The 20190-nt window shown below is 46.6% G+C and overlaps 1 long non-coding RNA gene across 1 annotated transcript; it reads left to right on the forward strand.

Moving 5' to 3' along the window:
* Positions 1–17514: 17514 nt before the first annotated feature.
* On the forward strand, positions 17515–19939 carry LOC142740510 (uncharacterized). Its single transcript, XR_012880746.1, has 4 exons — positions 17515–17587; positions 18404–18468; positions 18915–19046; positions 19879–19939. It is a non-coding gene; the product is annotated as an uncharacterized LOC142740510 (long non-coding RNA).
* Positions 19940–20190: the final 251 nt, after the last annotated feature.

Here is a 20190-nt window from a genome sequence, read left to right on the forward strand (position 1 = left end):
TACATCCACAGTCACCAACGAATCTTTCCCAATCAGAACATTCCTCAATTGCGGCAGTTCATACGTTGTTTACCTTATTGAATGCCCATGCCAACTACAATACATTGGCAGGACCACCCAATGCCTGAGAACCCGGGTCAATAACCACCGCTTCAATGTTAACACCGGCTTCGTGAAACACAGTGTATCCCGCCACTTTGCTCAGATTCATAAATGCCAATTTAACCTAATCAGTATTACTCCTATAGAACACATCCATCCAGATGTTCCAAATAGGTTCAATAAACTAAAACAACGGGAAAATTATTGGATTTTTAAAATGGACACACTACATCCAAGGGGCCTGAACGACATTTCGGAATCAGCTTTGGACTAACCCTACCAACAGCAACCATCCCTCATGCATTCACGATTCTATAGCCAATTTACTTGATGTAAATACAATATCAGTAAAACTCACGATGCTCCCGTCATTCAAAATCTAAACAATTGAAGTAAAACATCTTTACAACTATCCCCCAGAAACACATATATTACTGTATTACAATATATTCCCCTTACCTACGTGTCCCCAGCAAAGGTTCTTTCATTTCTCTCCTATTACATCCGCACGAACCCCCGTGGTTTGCGTGTCAACGTGCGGGCCACCATGCGTTCCACCACATGCGCCCCACCTCCTAACTTTGGTCCCTCCCGGCCACCGTAGTTTACACGGTCTCCTTGACAACGATTCAAACACTAAGAAACTGAAACCGACACACTATCTAAATACCTAATTCTGAGAGAGGTAATAAAACAACAATAAACACACATCCTTGCCGTCCTAAGTTTATAAACACCGTTTTGGGAACTATATCCTATTTTTCAATAAAAGGCTGCGTTCCCATTAGTGCCGCAAATCCAGATGTGACACGTATTCCTTTTTAGCTTATCCCCCATTATACATTTTAATTGTGTATTTAACCAAGTACCATTTGTTTTTATTACTTAACCTCAGTATACATTGTTTTCTCTGTTATTTACCTATTCTTATCTTGAACTTTGACCCCCAAAGTTTTTGGCGGTTTTTTTATGTCAACTTCTGCCCCATCTGAATTGGGCCAATCACTACTCAGTGGTGTGTATTTATACTGTCCTGTTTTAAAACAATTTTATGCCTGATGAAGACACCAGTTCGGCGTCGAAACGCGTTGCTACTGCAATAAAACATTCATCAAACATTACAAGAGACTACTCGTTTCTCCACCGACTTGGACCACACAGCAGCGCCGAGATAGATCCATTTTTCTCTCCACCAACCTACTACACATCAGCGGTTTCCCTCGGTAACCGGTTTGGATCTGGCAGCAGCACTCGTGGCATATCCGCTTTTACCCTACGGCAATCTGGTGAGCATGGTTTTTTATTCCTCCATCAGCCTACCATACTGAATTACACTATGTGGCGCCGTGGTCTTTTCTCTATACCCCACTCCTTGCTTGAGCGTTGTTTCCCTTCCTGGAGTGTGCGAGGAGTGCCTTAAAGGGCCAGTGTGCGCACTTCCTAAAAGTTTTCTATCCTACCCCAGTGCACCCTGGATTATAAAAAGGTCTCTGCCCTTCCACTCCTTGCTTGAGCGTTGTTTGTACTTTTCCCATGTTTGTATTGCAAAGGGTCCCTTAGTATTTTCCTGCTTGTTCCCAGAGTTCCCGTTCCCTGCATCCTATTTCCTGTATCCCTTGCTGTTTCCTAACTGTGCCTGCCTTTTATCAGAGTCATGTGGTACCGCCGGCTGGATATGCCACGTCTGTGTGTCATCTACCATTCCTGGTGCCATCCGCTTCGTCTGGCGCAACCTGCCACACCTAGCCCTATCTGAGCCGGAGCCCACGGCCTAGTGGGTCCACATACGGATGTAGCCATCTTTAACTTGACTCTGATAACTTGTTGCAGCGTGATATCACACAAAAATAACCATTGAGAAGTCATTGAAAAGGTCAAGATAAGGGATCTTTCCACTGTGTATTTAATGCGTTATTAGTCAAGCTAAAGTCAGCTACATATGTTCCCTAGATTGTGACAGTACGCTCAGGCCATGGAACCCGCTGGCCAGCCTAAGACCACAGTTCAGGTCATACAGACGGATATGCGTGACCTATATGCACGTCAGCAATTACTAAGGGGTGGACCCCAATAGTATATATTGTATCTATATGCACGTCAGGATCAACTCCTCGTGGCTGTAAACTCCATCATCGCCCGACTGGATCAACTCCCTGTTCCTTCCCCAGAGACTGCTGCCGTTCCACTGCCTAATACTCCTACTGTCTGTTTTCTGGATCCACAGTTGCACTGCCTCTTTTTCCTCGCTATGACTGCGTGCTCACCATTTCTCCTCTGATGAGGCCAAGGTAGCGTTCATTATTTCCCTCCTCACTGGCAAGTCCCTCGTATGGGCGAACCCCATCCTGGAATGACAGGGGCCCAAATTTTTGGACTTAGCCCTGTTCTTACAGACTTTTTGTGACGTGTTCAAGAAGCCGGGTCGAACATCCTTAGCAGCAGCCACTCTGCTAACCCTCAAGCAAGGGGGTCCACAGCAGGAGAGTATGCCATCTCCTTCCGTACCCTGGCAGCAGAGTTGGCATGGAACAATGAAGCATTGGTGGCGACCTATGGCATGAACTGTCCTCACACACCATGGATGACCTCCCACCTACCTTGGATGCCCATATCCTGTTGGCTACCCGGGTCAACATGAGGATCCAGGAACGCGATGAGGAGGTTCGGTGGAGAGACGTTTTCACAGATTAGCACCCTCGTTCCAGAGACCACTACTGCCCCCTCTTGTTGCTCTACCTGAGGAACGAATGCAGGTAGACAGAGTCAAGTTGTCCGAGCAGGAGAAACAGCGCTGACGCTCTTCAGGTCTGTGTTTGTATTGCGGCCTTAAAGGCCCTTTCGTGTGCCAATGTCCACAAAAGCCGGGAAACTACAGCTCCTAGAGAGGCAACTCTAGGTGGGATGATGCCAAACATCAAAACTTCTTCCAAATTATCTATTCCTGTGACCATCATCTCGGGAGAGACATCACACTTCTCCTCTGCCTATTTTGACTCCAGGGCAGCTGCAGATTTCATCCAGCAGGATTTAGTAGACCGACTACATCTACCCACAGTTCTTCTAGAGAAATCCCTTGCTGTTGCTTCTGTAAATGGACTACCATTGCCCGATCCTATTGTGGCTATCATGAAACCACTTACGTTACAAATCGGAGTCCTTCACTCAGAACAGATCAACTTCCTCATCCTGCCTAAAGCCATCAACCCGGTTCTGCTGGGTCTGCCTTGGCTTCGTCTACACGCCCAGGTCCTTCACTGGAGTTCTGGAGAGGTCCCCCAATGGGGGCCAAGATGCCTTAGCCGCTGCCTGCAACAGGTCCGCCCTGTTTTGCCTCCACTGCCTCAGTCACTCTCCGATCTACCATCTCATTAAGCCAGTTTTGAGGACATCTTCAGTAAGAGCAGGTAGATAAAAACAGTGGGAACCAGGTGGGATCCACTGTAAAAAAGAGACACCATCCAGGCGCAATACTTTTTTGAGAAAAAAATATATATATAATTAATTGTCTAAAACAATAGATCATAATAAAACATACATAAAAAAGAGAGATAGACGGTCTCTTGAGGTACAACGTGTTTAGTGGAAACAGAACCACTTTATCAAGTAAACATGAGACCATAAAGTTTTTTCCAGAGAACCACTTTAATGACCACCGTGAAAAGGCGTATTGTCATTAAGGGGTTAAATTCGCAGTGTTGGACGGTCATCTCCAGTTTACTGTTGTATCATTATTATACCGAAATTTATATTATATTATATAATATAATAATATATTATATAATATATATATTATTATATTATACCTGTTAGGAGATGATGTCACCCCCAGATGAAAGCTGTGCCGAAACGTGCGTCGTGGTTGGCGCCATCCCGGTTGTGTCATATAGATGGGTATATATTGAGGCATGTTATTTCATATGCTGTACTCTTTTGAACATGTGTTGCACCTATCCTAGGACCATCACTACTTGTATTTAGCTTCTTGTCCATGTCCTTGTCCATCCTGCAGTATTGTAAAGACAATTTATATTATATATGGTATATATATCCTTATTTCATATATATTGCTTAGCACTATACACTTTATAAATAAGATGTATCCGTATTGTTATGGGCATGTGTTCACCCTGTGTATTTCACTCTGGAGATGTTGCTATATCTATTGTGTGACACTTTTTATTCATTTGTCCTCTATATTTAATAAAGTTTTTTGATACTTTTCAAAAGCATCACTAATTGGTGCTTGGTGCCATTATTGTTTAGGTCAGGTTTTCCCCCTGCCGCTAGGGGCTGTGGGGTAACACAGCAGGAGGCGTGTGCAGATGCCTGAGGGACTCAGTGGTGTGCCTGCTGAACATGGTGGGCGGTTCTCTGGTGAAGGGTGCGGGTCCATCCCAGGTTTTCGCGTGGGCGGTCCTGTAAAACATTTTCCCTTGTTAACCCTCTTCCGGTGAGTTATGAGGTGGTTGCGGTCTCAGTCCAGACTGAGACACCTAATTAGGTAAACAGGGATAACTTGGCTGTGTATGTCTGCTTCGAGGGATCGGTGCCCATCTTAAGCAGGAGGTCAGGAAACAAATAGGGAAGGATGAGTATGTAGAGATGTTCTTCCTCCTCCCTTGGAGAAGTTCTATCTGGATCAGGGGAAGAGGGGCTAGAGCATAAAAGAAGGAGGAGGAGAAAAGGCGTTATCTCCTGATTCCGCAAATGTTTACCAATTGGTTAATATGGTGAACGTTTTCATTTGCGATTCTAGCTAGAGTGATTTGCGAAAAGACCCCGGAGCACTGCTCGGCCCTTTTATGTTTTATGGATTCTATTGGGGAAGCATATAGGGTGTATAAGGGCCTGGTATGGCTCCGTTATGATAAAGAAGTCACAGTACAGCTGACACTAAGCTTTATGCAGAACATAGTGGAATGTCAAAAACAGCAAAAAAAATCAAGAGAATCAAAAGAAATTTAATAAAACAACACCAGTCCCAAGTGAATATAATTCGTAATGTTGTAGGGGGGTAAGGGAATGATAATGCTGGGAACTCTCTCTGTTATACTCTACTTAAACCCTATACACACACAAGAAACAGAGTATAGAGCCAAGTATATATGAAAAGAATAACACATTTTATTAAATACATATAAAAACATACATGTTAAAAAGGTACATGAGTGGAGAGACTCTATATGATATGAACACAGGTAAGTAGGAAAACCAAGTGTATGGTGTGTTTAAAGTCCTTATATTAAGGACATATGAATAGGGCAGTGTGCTATCGTATATAACGTTAGTTGTTTGAGTGTGAGCTGTTTTGTTAAGGACAGAAGTGTCCAAAGTTTGTTTTCTAGAGTAAAATACTCCCAACATTAATAACTCAGATAGCCTTACCCATAATAGTAGTCCTGGTAGCCTGGATGCCTGTGTGTAGAACAATAAGATGTCCTTTTTTATCAAGATTTCTTATTTTCACAGGAAACAAAATACCCCATTTTGTTGCCCATTTTGTTACCCCATTTGTGGTGATAAACTGCCGTTTGGACCCATGGGAGGGCTCAGAAGGAAAGGACCACCATTTGGCCTACTGGAGTTTTTCTGGTGCTAAGTCATGTATGCAGAAGCCCCTGAGGTACCAGTACAGTTGAAACCCCTGAGAAGTGACCCCATTTTAAAAACTACACCCCTTAAGACATTCATCTAGAGGTGTAGTGAGCCTTTTGACCCCACAGGTACTGTGTAAAAGATAATGCGCAGCAGATGGGGCAGAGTGAGATTTGCAATTTTCTATATATATATGGCATGTCCGTGCCCGATATAGTGTGCCCAGCATGAGATATACACACCATAAGATGTAATGTGGGTTCTCCCGGGTACGGCAATACCCTACATGTGGCTGTTATTAGCTGCCTGGGCACACGGCAGGGCTCAGAAGGGAAAGATGAGGGGCATAAGCTGTGCGGAGTGCATCAGGGTAAATTAAAAATTAAGGGATGTATGATAAATTCGAAAACAATCTTTCATACAGAGCCCTGGTTTTTCGGGACACGTGTCGCATTCGTATATTGTTTACCTCCTTATCCCCCTCTTTGAGCAGATTCTGCACCTCTTTTGACTTTTTCCCTTCTTGCCAGTTTGGGGAACTTCTCCTGGAAAGTGTTGCCCTGGTACGATGCGTGTGGCCTCGCTTCCGGAAGTACTGGATGCCCCTTATTCTTGGTCCTAAAGATTAGGTTCTTGATAATCACCTCTTGAAATTCCAGGAAAGCTCCCCTCTGGCCTGCACATCGACGTAGCACATACGCATTGTACAATGCCATCTGTATGATGTGCACGGCCAGCTTCTTATACCACACCCTCGATTTCCGCATGGCACTGTAGGGCTTCAGGACTTGATCTGACAAGTCAACTCCTCCCATGTACCTATTGTAGTCCAGGATGCAGTCTGGTTTGGGGGTCTCTATACTGGTACCTCGTACAGGTACATGGGTACTGGTGTGGCCTTGTATTGTTGTTAATACAAGGACATCTCTCTTGTCCTTGTACTTGACACACAATATGTTGCTGCTAGATTGTGCCCTGCTCTCACCCCTTCTGAGTGTTTGCCCAAGCAGAATCTTAGGGAGGCCTCTCAGATTTTTTCTAGCAGTGCCGCATGCCGCAGGACTTCTGGAAGCGAGGCACTTGAAGAGTGGGACGCTGGTATAAAAATTATCCAAGTAGAGGTGGTAACCCTGGTCCAGCAGTGGGTGCACCAAATCCCACACAATTTTTGCATTAATTCCCTGTAAGGGGGGGCATTCTGGGGGCTGAATACTGCTGTCCTTCCCTTCATACATCCTAAATTTGTAGGTATACCCTGATGCACTCTCGCACAGCTTATACATCTTTACGCCATACCTTGCCCTCTTACTCGGCAGGTACTGGCGGAATTGAAGCCTCCCTTTAAAATGTACCAGGGACTCATCAAAAGAAATACACTTCTCGGGGGTGTATGCTTGGGCAAACCGAGCACTGAAATGGTCTAATAGGGGTCTCAGTTTGTACAAACGGTCAAAACTGGGGTGTAACGTCCGTGGCTGCGGGCTGTCCGCTCCAGCCTCCCGCTGACAGCCGCAGCCACAAGTCGGCAAGCGCTGGCCCCAGCCTCCTCCTCGGGAGACGCCAGCGCTTGCATCCACTCACCTTCGCCGGAACCCGCAGGGTTTAAGAGCGGGGACGAGCGTGCGCGCACCGGACATCTTGAACGACCTTTGACCCGTGAGTACCCTGGACTATAAGAGGGGTCCAGCCCCCTAGTTCGATGCCTGAGCGTTGTTAGTTTTCCCAGTCTGTCTTGCAAATGGTCCCTTAGTGTTTCCCGTTCCTGTTGTTACCCGTACCTTGTTCCCCGTGCTTTGCCCTAGTATCTAGTCGTGCCACGTCCAGTGGAATCTGCCACGTCCTGTGTCATCTGCCACGTCCAGAGGAATCTGCCACGTCCTGTGTCATCTGCCACGTCCAGAGGAATCTGCCACGTCTGGAGGAATCCGCCACGTCCTGTGTCATCTGCCACGTCTGGAGGAGTCTGCCACGTCTGGAGGAATCCGCCACGTTTGGAGGAACTTGCGGCTCCTGTGTCATCCGCCATGTTTGGCGCCATCTGCTGCACCCATCTCATCTGTGCCAGAGCTGCGGCCACCATCTGGACTATTCAGGTACCCTTGTGCGGGACATTGTATTTCTGGGGTGTCCTGTTTGGCCAGCTGCCTCCCCGCTGCGGCGGTACGGCCTAGTGGGTCCACTAACCTGCTTCGTGACAGTATGCTCAGGCCATGGACCCCGCTGGTCAACCTGCGATGTTGTCTACACAAGCCATGCTGGCTGAGATGGAGGATCTCCAGTCACAACAAGACCAGCTCCTCCTGTCGGTGAACGCCATAGCCCATCGGCTGCTTGCTCCGTCCACAGTCATCACCGCACCCGTTCCTGCGGTTCCGCCTGCTACACTTCCTGTCTGTACCAGTACCAACCCCCTGTGTTTCTTGCCGCTACCTCCACGCTATGACGGAGATCCGAGGTCCTGCAGGGGATTTTTTAATCAGTGCCTGATCCATTTCAGACTACATGCCAGGTCCTTCTGTTCGGATGACGTCAGGATCGCCTTTATCATCTCTCTCCTTACCGGCAAAGCCCTGGCATGGGCCAATCCTCTGTGGGAACATCAGGGACCAGAGACCCGGGACTTGCAGTGCTTCTTACAGACCTTCCGCTCGATCTTTGAGGAACCTGGGAAAGTTTCTTCGGCTGCTGCATCCTTGCTGACCCTACACCAGGGAGACCTCTCCGTGGGCGAGTATGCCATTCAGTTCCGTATCCTGGCTGCTGAATTGACCTGGAACAACGAGGCTTTGGTGGCTACATTCTGGCAGGGACTGTCTTCAGGGATCAAGGACGAGCTGGCTGCTCGCGATCTGCCATCTACCCTGGACGATCTTATCCTACTCGCCTCACGTGTCGACATGAGGATCCGGGAACGTTCCCAAGAGGTTCTCCGGGGGAGAGAAATTCCCAGGCTGGATTCTGCTGTCCCGCAATCCTCCTCAGTCGTCCCACCAGAGGACCCAATGCAGAGTAATTATGTTAAATTGTCTACCCAGGAGAGACAACGCAGACGCACTTCTGGACTTTGTTTGTATTGCGGCCATGGAGGCCATGTTGTGCGTCTGTGCCCCCAGAGGCCGGAGAGACCCCATTGCCTGGGATTGGTTGGAGAGACAACACTAGGTGGAACAGAATCTAACAGAGGATTCGCTTCCAAACTGACTATTCCTGTGACACTGGTATCCGGCGACAGGACGCATCAAGTCTCTGCATATCTTGACTCTGGCTCTGCTGCAAATTTCATCCAGAAAGAGCTTGTGGATCATCTTCAGCTGCCCACAGTTCCCCTGGAGACATCTTTGGCTGTTGCCTCAGTTAATGGACTGCCTCTGCCTGATCCCATTACCTCTAGAACCAAGCCGTTGAAACTCCAGGTTGGAGTACTTCATTCTGAATTTATTTTGTTCCTTGTTTTGCCCAAAGCCATCAATCCTGTTCTGCTGGGCCTGCCTTGGCTTAGACTACATGCCCCTGTCCTAGACTGGAATTCTGGAGAGGTTCTCCAATGGGGCTCCAAGTGCCATGGTCGTTGTCTGCTGCAGATCCATCCTGTCAAGCCTTCTCTGCCTCAGTCGCTGTCGGGACTGCCTCCCCATTTTGCTCAGTATGCAGATGTTTTCAGCAAAAAGGAGGCTGAGACGCTGCCTCCACATCGCACCTATGACTGCCCCATTGAACTGGTTCCTAATGCCTCTCTTCCCCGTGGACGGGTATATCCTCTCTCCCTGCCTGAGTCTCTATCCATGTCGGCCTATATAAAGGAGAATCTGGAGAGGGGTTTTATACGAAAATCTTCCTCCCCGGCCGGGGCTGGATTCTTCTTCGTTAAAAAGAAGGATGGATCCCTTCGTCCCTGCATTGACTACAGGGGCCTCAACCTGATCACAGTCAAGAACAAATACCCGTTGCCACTCATCTCTGAGCTATTTGATCGCATACGAGGGGCCAAAATTTTTTTCTAAGCTAGACCTGCGTGGGGCTTACATTCTAGTCCGGATTCGCCGGGGTGACGAATGGAAGACGGCATTTAACACCCGGGACGGGCACTACGAATACCTGGTGATGCCCTTCGGACTGTGTAACGCTCCCGCAGTGTTTCAGGAGTTCATTAACGACATCTTCCGAGATCTACTCTATGTCTGTGTTGTTGTTTATCTCGATGATATTTTAATTTTCTCCCCAGATCAAACGACTCATCGGAGGCATGTTCGTCAGGTTCTACTACGATTGAGGGAGAATCATTTATACGCCAAGCTGGAGAAGTGCGTCTTTGAGAAGAGTTCTCTGTCCTTCCTGGGCTACATCATCTCGGATCAAGGCCTCAAGATGGATCCTGAGAAATTGAAGGCCGTCCCCAAGGCTTAAGGGCCATACAGCGGTTCCTGGTATTCGCCAATTTCTACCGGCAGTTTATTCCTAACTTCTCTTCTCTGACGTCTCCCATCTCGACCCTTACCAAGAAGGGTGTGAACGCCAAAGTGTGGACTCCAGAGGCAGAGTCTGCATTTAATAGCTTGAAGAGTGCCTTCACTTCAGCCTCGATCCTCCATCATCCTGACGTATCTCGGCAGTTCTCACTGGAAGTGGACGCTTCCTCTGTTGGTGCAGGCACACTTCTGTTCCAGAGGAGCTCCAAAGGAAAGGCTGTAGTGTGTGGCTACTACTCTAGACTGTTTTCCTCTGCTGAGCGCAATTACTCCATTGGAGATCGGGAGCTGCTGGCCATCTAATTGGCTCTGGAGGAGTGGAGGCATCTTCTGGAGGGTGCTGCTCACCCCATCCTGAACTTCACCGACCACAAGAACCGCACTTACCTTCAGTCCGCTCAAAGACTTAATCCTCGTCAAGCCAGGTGGTCGCTGTTCTTCACCCGTTTTCTGTTTGCGCTCCACTACCGTCCCGCGGACAAGAATGTGAGGGCCGATGCCCTGTCCAGATCGTTTGAGACGGAAGACACGGTGGAGTCCCTCCAGACCATCATAAACCCGTCCTGCATCATCTCTGCTAATCCTCTGCAGGTTAGAGACATCCCTCCTGGGAGTACTTTTGTTCGGTTGGCGGACAGGAGTAGAATTCTGCGCTGGGGACATAGTTCTAAACTTGCTGGGCACGCCGGTGTCCGTAAAACCCGACACTTAATTGCTTGTCACTTTTGGTGGTCCACGCTGCCTAAGGATGTTCTGGACTTTGTCTCTGCTTGCATAGTGTGTGCCTCTAACAAAGTGACTCACTCCAAGCCTGCCGGCCTGCTTCGACCTCTGCCTGTACCCAATGCCCCCTGGCAGCACATTGCGATGGACTTCGTCACTGACCTTCCCCCCTCAGCAGGATGTAACACTGTCTGGGTGGTGGTGGACCGGTTCTCTAAGATGGCACATTTTATACCGCTGACCGGCCTACCTTCTGCTCCTTTTCTGGCAAGTCTCTTCATTCAGCACATCTTCCGCTTGCATGGCTTGCCTCTTCACATTGTGTCCGACCGGGGGGTTCAGTTTACCTCCAAGTTCTGGAGAGCCCTCTGTAAACTCCTGGATGTGAGATTGGACTTTTCCTCTGCCTATCACCCCCAATCTAATGGGCAAGTTGAGAGGATCAACCAGATCATGGAAAATTATCTCCGCCATTTCATCTCTTCACAGCACGATAACTGGGTACAGCTTCTACCATGGGCCGAATTTTCTTACAACAACCACACAAGTGAGTCCACCACTTCCACTCCGTTTCACATCGTGTACAGTCAACATCCCAGAGTTCCTCTCCCTGTGTCGACTTCATCTCAGGTTCCCGCTGCTGACTCTGCATATGGGGACTTCCTGCAAATCTGGCAACAGACCCGGTCCTCTATTTTGCTGGCAGTAGATCGCATGAAGCGAAAGGAAGATATTAAGAGAAAAGAGCCGCCTCAGTATCTTCCGGGGACTAAAGTCTGGCTGTCCTCTCGGAACATTCGCTTGAAGGTGCCTTCATACAAATTCGCTCCCAGGTTCCTTGGACCATTCGAGGTCCTGCAGCAGATCAACCCTGTCGCCTACAAGCTTCGGCTGCCTCCTACCCTCAGGATTCCCAACTCCTTCCACGTCTCCCTCCTGAAGCCTGTGATCCTAAACTGCTATTCCAAGACTCCCAGCCCTGCGGTTGCTCCCAGCGGCTCCTTGGACATCTTTGAGGTAAAGGAGATCTTGGACACCAAGAGAGTGAGAGGAAAGACCTTGTATTTGGTGGATTGGAGGGGGTTTGGTCCCGAAGAGAGGTCCTGGGAGCCAGAGGAGAACCTCAATGCCCCTACTCTTCTAAAGAAGTTTCTCTCTCGCTCCGGTCCCAAGAAGAGGGGGCGTAAGAGGGGGGATACTGTAACGTCCGTGGCTGCGGGCTGTCAGCTCCAGCCTCCCGCTGACAGCCGCAGCCATGAGTCGGCAAGCGCTGGCCCCAGCCTCCTCCTCAGGAGACGCCAGCGCTTGCATCCACTCACCTTCGCCGGAACCCGCAGGGTGCGCGCGCAGGCTCGTCCCTGCTCTTAAAGGGGCAGCGTGCGCACCGGACATCTTGAACGACCTTTGACCCGTGAGTACCCTGGACTATAAGAGGGGTCCAGCCCCCTAGTTCGATGCCTGAGCGTTGTTAGTTTTCCCAGTCTGTCTCGCAAATGGTCCCTTAGTGCTTCCCGTTCCTGTTGTTACCGTACCTTGTTCCCCGTTCCTGTTTCCCGTGCTTTGCCCTAGTATCTAGTCGTGCCACGTCCAGAGGAATCTGCCACGTCCTGTGTCATCTGCCACGTCCAGAGGAATCTGCCACGTCCTGTGTCATCTGCCACGTCCAGAGGAATCTGCCACGTCCTGTGTCATCTGCCACATTCAGAGGAATCTGCCACGTCTGGAGGAATCCGCCACGTCCTGTGTCATCTGCCACGTCTGGAGGAGTCTGCCACGTCTAAAGATCACTGACCAAAAATGTGGGGGGAACACAAGGAGGAAGGGTAAAGGACTGGGTAGTGGATTGGGGAGGTGGGAAGCAGAAAAAAAGTTGTATTTTTTTTCACTCTTTTTCTTCTCTCCCTCTACTCACAACCGCTCTGATCGCCTCGCTATCTCCATCTCAGGGCGGGTGAGGCAGGATGTGATGTCAGGGAGAGGAAGTGAAGAGACCGATCGCCACTATTGGACAGTTACTCACTGACTGACCAATAGTGGCGATTGTGGAGGCGGGACCATCGCAATAGGTCCCGGCGTATTGAGCTGTGATAGCCTGCTGTCGGAAACAGCAGCTGTCACAGCTCGTGCACGCGCCGGTGGAAAATGGCGATGCATTTTCCCTGCGACATAATATTCCGTCGCTGAGCGCGAGCGGGGCGGTCAGCACGACGGAATATTACGTTGCTGAGCTCGAAGGGGTTAAATACATTGAATACACAGTGTCAAGAAACTTTAATTTCACTTTTTCAATGGTTTTCAGTGACTTAAAGAGGCTCTGTCACCAGATTTTGCAACCCCTATCTGCTATTGCAGCAGATAGGCGCTGCAATGTAGATTACAGTAACGTTTTTATTTTAAAAAAACGAGCATTTTTAGCCAAGTTATGACCATTTTCGTATTTATGCAAATGAGGCTTGCAAAAGTACAACTGGGCGTGTTGAAAAGTAAAAGTACAACTGGGCGTGTATTATGTGCGTACATCAGGGCGTGTTTACTTCTTTTACTAGCTGGGCGTTCTGATGAGAAGTATCATCCACTTCTCTTCAGAACGCCCAGCTTCTGGCAGTGCAGATCTGTGACGTCACTTACAGGTCCTGCATCGTGTCGGCACCAGAGGCTACAGTTGATTCTGCAGCAGCATCAGCATTTGTAGGTAAGTAGCTACATCGACTTACCTGCAAACGCCGATGCTGCTGCAGAATCATCTGTAGCCTCTGGTGCCGGTGTCCTCGCTCGTCTGACACGATGCAGGACCTGTGAGTGACGACACAGCGTGATCTCTTGAGAACACGGCTGTGTCTGCACTGCCAGAAGCTGGGCGTTGTGAAGAGAAGTGGATGATACTTCTATACACAACGCCCAGCTAGTAAAAGTAGTAAACACGCCCCGATGTACGCACATAATACACGCCCAGTTGTACTTTTACTTTTCAACACGCCCAGTTGTACTTTTGCAAGCCTCATTTGCATAAATACGAAAATGGTCATAACTTGGCCAAAAATGCTCGTTTTTTAAAAATAAAAACGTTACTGTAATCTACATTGCAGCGCCTATCTGCTGCAATAGCAGATAGGGGTTGCAAAATCTGGTGACAGAGCCTCTTTAAGTGATAAATTATCACGCTGCAGCAAGTTATCAGAGTCAGGATAAGGATTGCTATATCTGTACATGACTCCAAACAAAGAAACAAGAAGTTCATCTGCTCACCAGGCCGTCCATGTGTCCAATAAACTCTCGGTGGGCGGATAATTGTCCGGTAACTTTATCCATTAAAATGGAGACGATCCAGAACTTAGGCTACATTCACACAACAGTGAATAAAAATGGGCATTAAAAACTGATCAACTGTCAGTTTTTCATGGCCGTTTTGCATCATTGTGTCTGCAAATTTTTATACACTTCCAGTCCGTCTGTCCGTTTTTAATGGCCGTTTGACATCCATTTTGCATCCGTTTTTCATGGCCGTTAAAAAAACGGATGAATTTCATTTGTCTGGCTTCTTTTGTCCCAACCCCCTAAAAACACCCAAACAAAGGTCATTGTCATGATTGTTTCACAGCCCCCCTGTAGATGATGCCACACAGCCCCCCTGTAGATGATGAAACACAGACCCCCTGTAGATGATGGCACACAGACCCCCTTTAGATGATGGCACACAGACCCCCTGTAGATGATGGCTCACAGCCTCCTTGGAGATGATGGCACACAGCCCCACTGTAGATGATGGCACACAGCCCCCCTGTAGATGATGGCACACCGCCCCATGTAGATGATGGCACACAGCCCCCTTGTAGACGATGGCACACAGCCCCCTGTAGACGATGGCACACAGCCCCCCTGTAGATGATGACACAGACACCTCTCCGGAGAAAGCACCACACCCCCCCTCCCTGTTGTAATCTTCCGGGACTCTCTCTGTAAATTCAGGACCGTGCCGAAAAATTTGCTACAGTAGAAAACAATGTCCCCTGTACTAGCGCCATGCTACCATAGTAGTGAGCGCAACAATATCCGTAATTTTTGTCCGCCTAAATGCCCTACATACTCACCGATGCATGACCGTCTACGTCACGAGTGATCTCTAGTCTCACTGGTTCTGCGAAGGCGACGCGAGAACATCATCTCGTCACCTTCGCAGAACCCATGAGACAAGAGACCACACCTGTAGAGGACGGCACTGCATCGGTGAGTATGTGTTATTGCGCCGCCGATTACCAGCAAGGGAGCCAATAGTTCCCTTGGCTCTTGAATCCCCAAATCACAGAACCGTTTTTAACGGCTGTTACATGTATTGACGGCCGTTAAAAATGGATCCATTGACTTCTATGGGGGCCGTCTGGCCGTGAAAGCGGCCAAAAATAGGACATGTTCTATTTTTTGACGGCCAATATTCACGGGTGGTTAAAAAAAGGCCGTGTGAATATACCCATAGAACATCATTGTTCTGAAAGCGGACGTTTTTTACTGTTGTGTGAATGTAGCCTAAAACGAAATTCAATAAAATGTATCCTTTATTAGTTCAGATGTTGCCGTCTTTACCTTGACTTTTAACGCATTAAATAAACAATCCCTTATCTTGACTTTTTCAATGGCTTTTGTTGTGTGATATCACGCTGCAACAAATGATATTTAATTTCACATATAGCGAAAAGTAGTAATCCAAAAATAGGTTTTTAACGTTTCGGTCTATACATTCAACCTTCTTTAGACACGGATATGCGGCGCTTGTGACCTCGGTCGCTGTTGGGTAATGGCGCCATTAATTTTGGATTACTACTTTTCGCTATATGTGAAATCAAATATGCATAATACCTTGGAGTGCTGAGTTCACAATTTTTACACATTGGCGTGGAAGCCTACTCACGCACACTTGAAACACGGAGTGCTGCGGGATCAAGAAAGTATCACGCTGCAACAAGTTATCAGAGTCAAGTTAAAGATGGCTACATCTGTATTACAGTATAAAATCCATCTAGTAACAGATTACACGTTTCATACATGACATGTTCTTAGTCGTAGCCCCTATAACCACACATGTATCTTTCTTCCATGTTTATAAACAGCAGTCCCATGTAACGCCTATATCCAGTGTATGCACAGACAGTCTATCCAGGCAGTAGGAGATAATTAGATGATGTAACAGATACTGCAGCCGCTTATGATGTCACTGATGATGTCATAGACAGTACTAGCCGTTAGGTTCTATGTGCAGCTGGATTACATATTTTTTACAATTTCTGCCAGTGACGTCTGGACCGGGACTGTGATTGACTGTGTGATTGACAGGTAAGATGCAGCATTTTATCATTAATTCTACATGTTACTGGACACATGAAATATATACGCTCTAGAATTCTCATATAAGGCCAGATTCACACTGGACATTACTGCAGCAATTTCTAACCACACCAACACCTCACCACAACTATATGATTGTAGAAGGATTTTTTTCTGGTGATTGTTGGGGGTTGTTTTTTTTTTTAGACAAACAGTTCAAGTTCCAGTAAAATGTTTCTATTAATGCAAGTAACAACTGTACATTTTACATTCAGATTTCAATGTTTCATATTTTCTCATTAAAGTTACAACTCAGTACAACAGAGTATGTTCACACAGCCTATTTTCAGCCGTTTTCCTGGCCGTAAACACCCCGAAAAACAGCCGAAAATACGGAGGCTGGACGCCTCCAAACATCTGCCCATTGATTTCAATGGGAAAAACTGTTTTTTTTTTTTCCGATGGTGCATTTTACGTGGGCGTTTGATAAAGCGGCGCATAAAAAACACCCTGTAAAAAGAAGTGCATTTCACTCCTTCGGCCATTTTTGGAGCCGTTTTTCATTGTCTCAATAGAAAAACAGCTCCAAGAACGTTGGTAAAAACGCCTCAAAAAATGTTTCTGGTTTAAAAAATGGCTGAAAATCAGAGGCTGTTTTCCCTTGAAAAGAGCTCTGTATTTTAGAGACGTTTTTTAGTTAAGTGTGTGAACATACCCTTACCATTGTCTGAGAATTGCAGCTGTCAGTAATGTGGAATGTGACTTCTCAGTCGTTTTCAATATGATGTCTAATTTAATTTAATTAAATAGACTTAAAAAGCTACCGTATATTATCCTAATAAGGCTGAGCAGTAGCCAGGGCCGGCCTTAGGGGTGTGCGACCTGTGCCATTACATAGGGCGCATCCCTCCAGCAGGTGGAACGGGGCGCTGCGCTGGCTCCCTTCCACTGCTTGTGTTTTAGAAGCGGCCGGGCAACTCAGCAGCTGCCTTTCCGCCTGGGTGCTTCTCTCACTGACATCGCGTTTCTAGCAACGAAAATGGGGATTCCTCTAGGAGATGGGGGCATTGGGGATTGGCATTTGTAAATTGCCCACATTGTGACCCCCCCTAATGTCAGTCATGTACACCTGGGCCTGGGTGTGACTGCAACCTCTTCACTCCTATAGTTATGTTCCCTGGGTTTACACTAACATTACAAAATGTTTTCAATGTCTGACTCGTCCTGTGATAGAAAATGAAATGTGTGAAAGTAAATATATTATTATTCATTCTAGATATGAGGTTATTTTATGTTTATTCCATTATGTATTTTACAGACATTTATGACATCTGAATATGTGGCACCAGTGACAGCCGACATGCTAGGACATACACTGTATATATGTAAGTATTATAGCAAATGACAACCTATAGAAATTCTATAATCTGATGTCATCCAGAATGTTCCTATAGAGACACATGACAAGACTGTGGGAACAAATTCCCCAATGTTGTTCATCCAGGGCCTGTCTTAGGGGTGTGCGACCTGTGCGGTTACACTGGGTGCATCACCTGTCACTAATGAATGGGGCGCCACTGGTCTTGATGTCTGGGGCACCCATTGCTTGAACACTCAATCCCACTCTTCATGTAAAAAAAGTAAAGGGCACTGCTCAGGATGCAGATACAATTCCTTGATAATGGATTACATTACAGTGTGGCAGACAATACTTGTCTGGCAGTGTTATTTGGGCACTGTATGATTGCAGTATTTGAGTACTATATTCTACGCCATAAAGCTGAATTCAGACGCTGCAGATTTGCTGCGCGGCAAAATTCACAAGTGTTACAGGTGAATAGTTACAGTCTCAAAAACTCATCCACATGTAGCAAAAGTAAACGCTGGGAATTTTGCTGCAGCTTTATATTATTATTATTATAGAAATGCTCCATAAAGAAGATATTATGGTATTAGTAATATATAAGGGACTTGTTATTTATGTAATTTCCTAATACACATTTGGCTTATGGGGGAGCACACAGCGCACACAGAGTGTCTACATTACCAGTACTGCAGTCTGTGCGCCACCATACAGGTCCGTCCACATGAAGTTGCTGTGTACATGAGCCCTAATGTACATTTCCTTCATTGTTGGGTGGTCTATACTGAGCACACGTCTGTCTGGAGAAATAAAACTACACAATTATTGTTTTTTCCAGAACACCTTAAGATCAGCTGCCTGCTGCCAGGGGGGCTCTCTGAAGCAATATTTCATCTATGCAAGGTGCGTCTCTTATTAGTTACTATATGCAGTATCCACCAATACCCCCCACAGTTAGAATGACACTTTTTGTATGTCCTGGGTCAGAATGCCCCTTTTGTATGGCCCCACAGTAATGAAGCCCCCTTTTCTAAGCCCCGACTCAGTCCTTTTATCCCCAATATTAATAGTGCCCCGTTTGCTCCTGTAAAATAAAAAATTATACTCACCTAATAGACGACCAACCGGGTCAGACATTTCGCTTCCTCCCTGCGCCGTTATTGTTTGTCCAATTTCAGGGGCATATGGAGCCCCAGAGCTGTGGGCCACCCCAAATCCCTGGACACCAGCCGGTCATCCTATTTACCCCTTTGGTAATTTTACACTGGTTGGGGACTGGACTCTGTTCTAGATAGAAATGTTGCCATTGATTGAGATTTGTCCTAATACATTGTCTTTCTTTCTCCTAGAATTAATTCCTCATAAGAGATAATGATAACCACACGTCCCAGGAGGGCAGATCAAAGATTAAGCAGAGCCCTCCCCCTCACATCACATAACGTTCTACATTCAGTCGGATGTATTCAGTAGGAGAGTCCAAGGTCAGTGTATTTTATTAACTGCATCTCTAAATGATCACATAGTGTGTATTACTGGTCAATACTGAAGAGGGCACTACCACCATAGATGGCCTGGGCACCCTCAACTTACACTGCCGATCCGGCATTTAGGGCCCAAACCTATAATATAAAAAAACAGAAAGATACAATCCCTAGTTTATTGACTGGGTGATGTTATTTGGGCACTGTATGATTAAATTATTTGGACACTACATGGTGCATCATAAGGGGGAGGACGTCACAGATACTGCACATGTCACCAATAAACCTAAGGCCGGCCCTGGATGTGACACAATAGCTGCCACGTGACATGCCATCCACATGGACATGACCGCTGTGGCCTAGCAACTAAAGACAACAGAACCACCAGCGCAGGAGCCACAGGGAATTTTAAAAATGAGTAGGGACAATTTGTTATTTTTAGCCATATGCGGCTTAGACTAAGGTTTATGAAACTGTCAGAAAACCCCTTTAATAATTATTTTGTCTGTTGAATCCAGAAATCCAATTTACCATTTTCTACTCTCTCTACTCCAGTCCAAAAGACTCCACAAAAGACAAATTAGAAGTTTTCCATTAAGGATAAGATTATATAGAAGAATAACAATAAGCTCCTGGTCCCTGATACAAAATCTATACCAGGGTCCTCCAACTATTATGTGCCATTATACTGCTGGTGTTATTTGTGTGGCAGAGGGGCATTGGACTCGCCCTGTGATAGAAAATGAAATGTGTGAAAGTAAATATATTATTATTCATTATAGATATGGGGTTATTTTATGTATGTGCATTAAACCCATTATGTATTTTACAGACATTTATAACATCTGAATATGTGGCACCAGTGACAGCCGACATGCTAGAAGATCCACTGTATATATGTAAGTATTATAGCAAATAACAACCTATAGAAATTCTATAATGTGATGTCATCCAGAATGTTCCTATAGAGACACATGACAAGACTGTGGGAACAATCTCCCTGATGTTTTCAATAGGCTGAACATATATTTGTTGATATGATGAACCATACTAAGCGCATGTCATAATATCTTCACAGTTTATACTTTTTGTTCCAGAATTTCTTGAGATCGGCTGCCTGCTGCCAGGGGGACTCTCTGAAGTA

Source organism: Rhinoderma darwinii, chromosome 2 (assembly GCF_050947455.1).
Source record: "Rhinoderma darwinii isolate aRhiDar2 chromosome 2, aRhiDar2.hap1, whole genome shotgun sequence".
Taxonomy (NCBI): domain Eukaryota; kingdom Metazoa; phylum Chordata; class Amphibia; order Anura; family Rhinodermatidae; genus Rhinoderma; species Rhinoderma darwinii.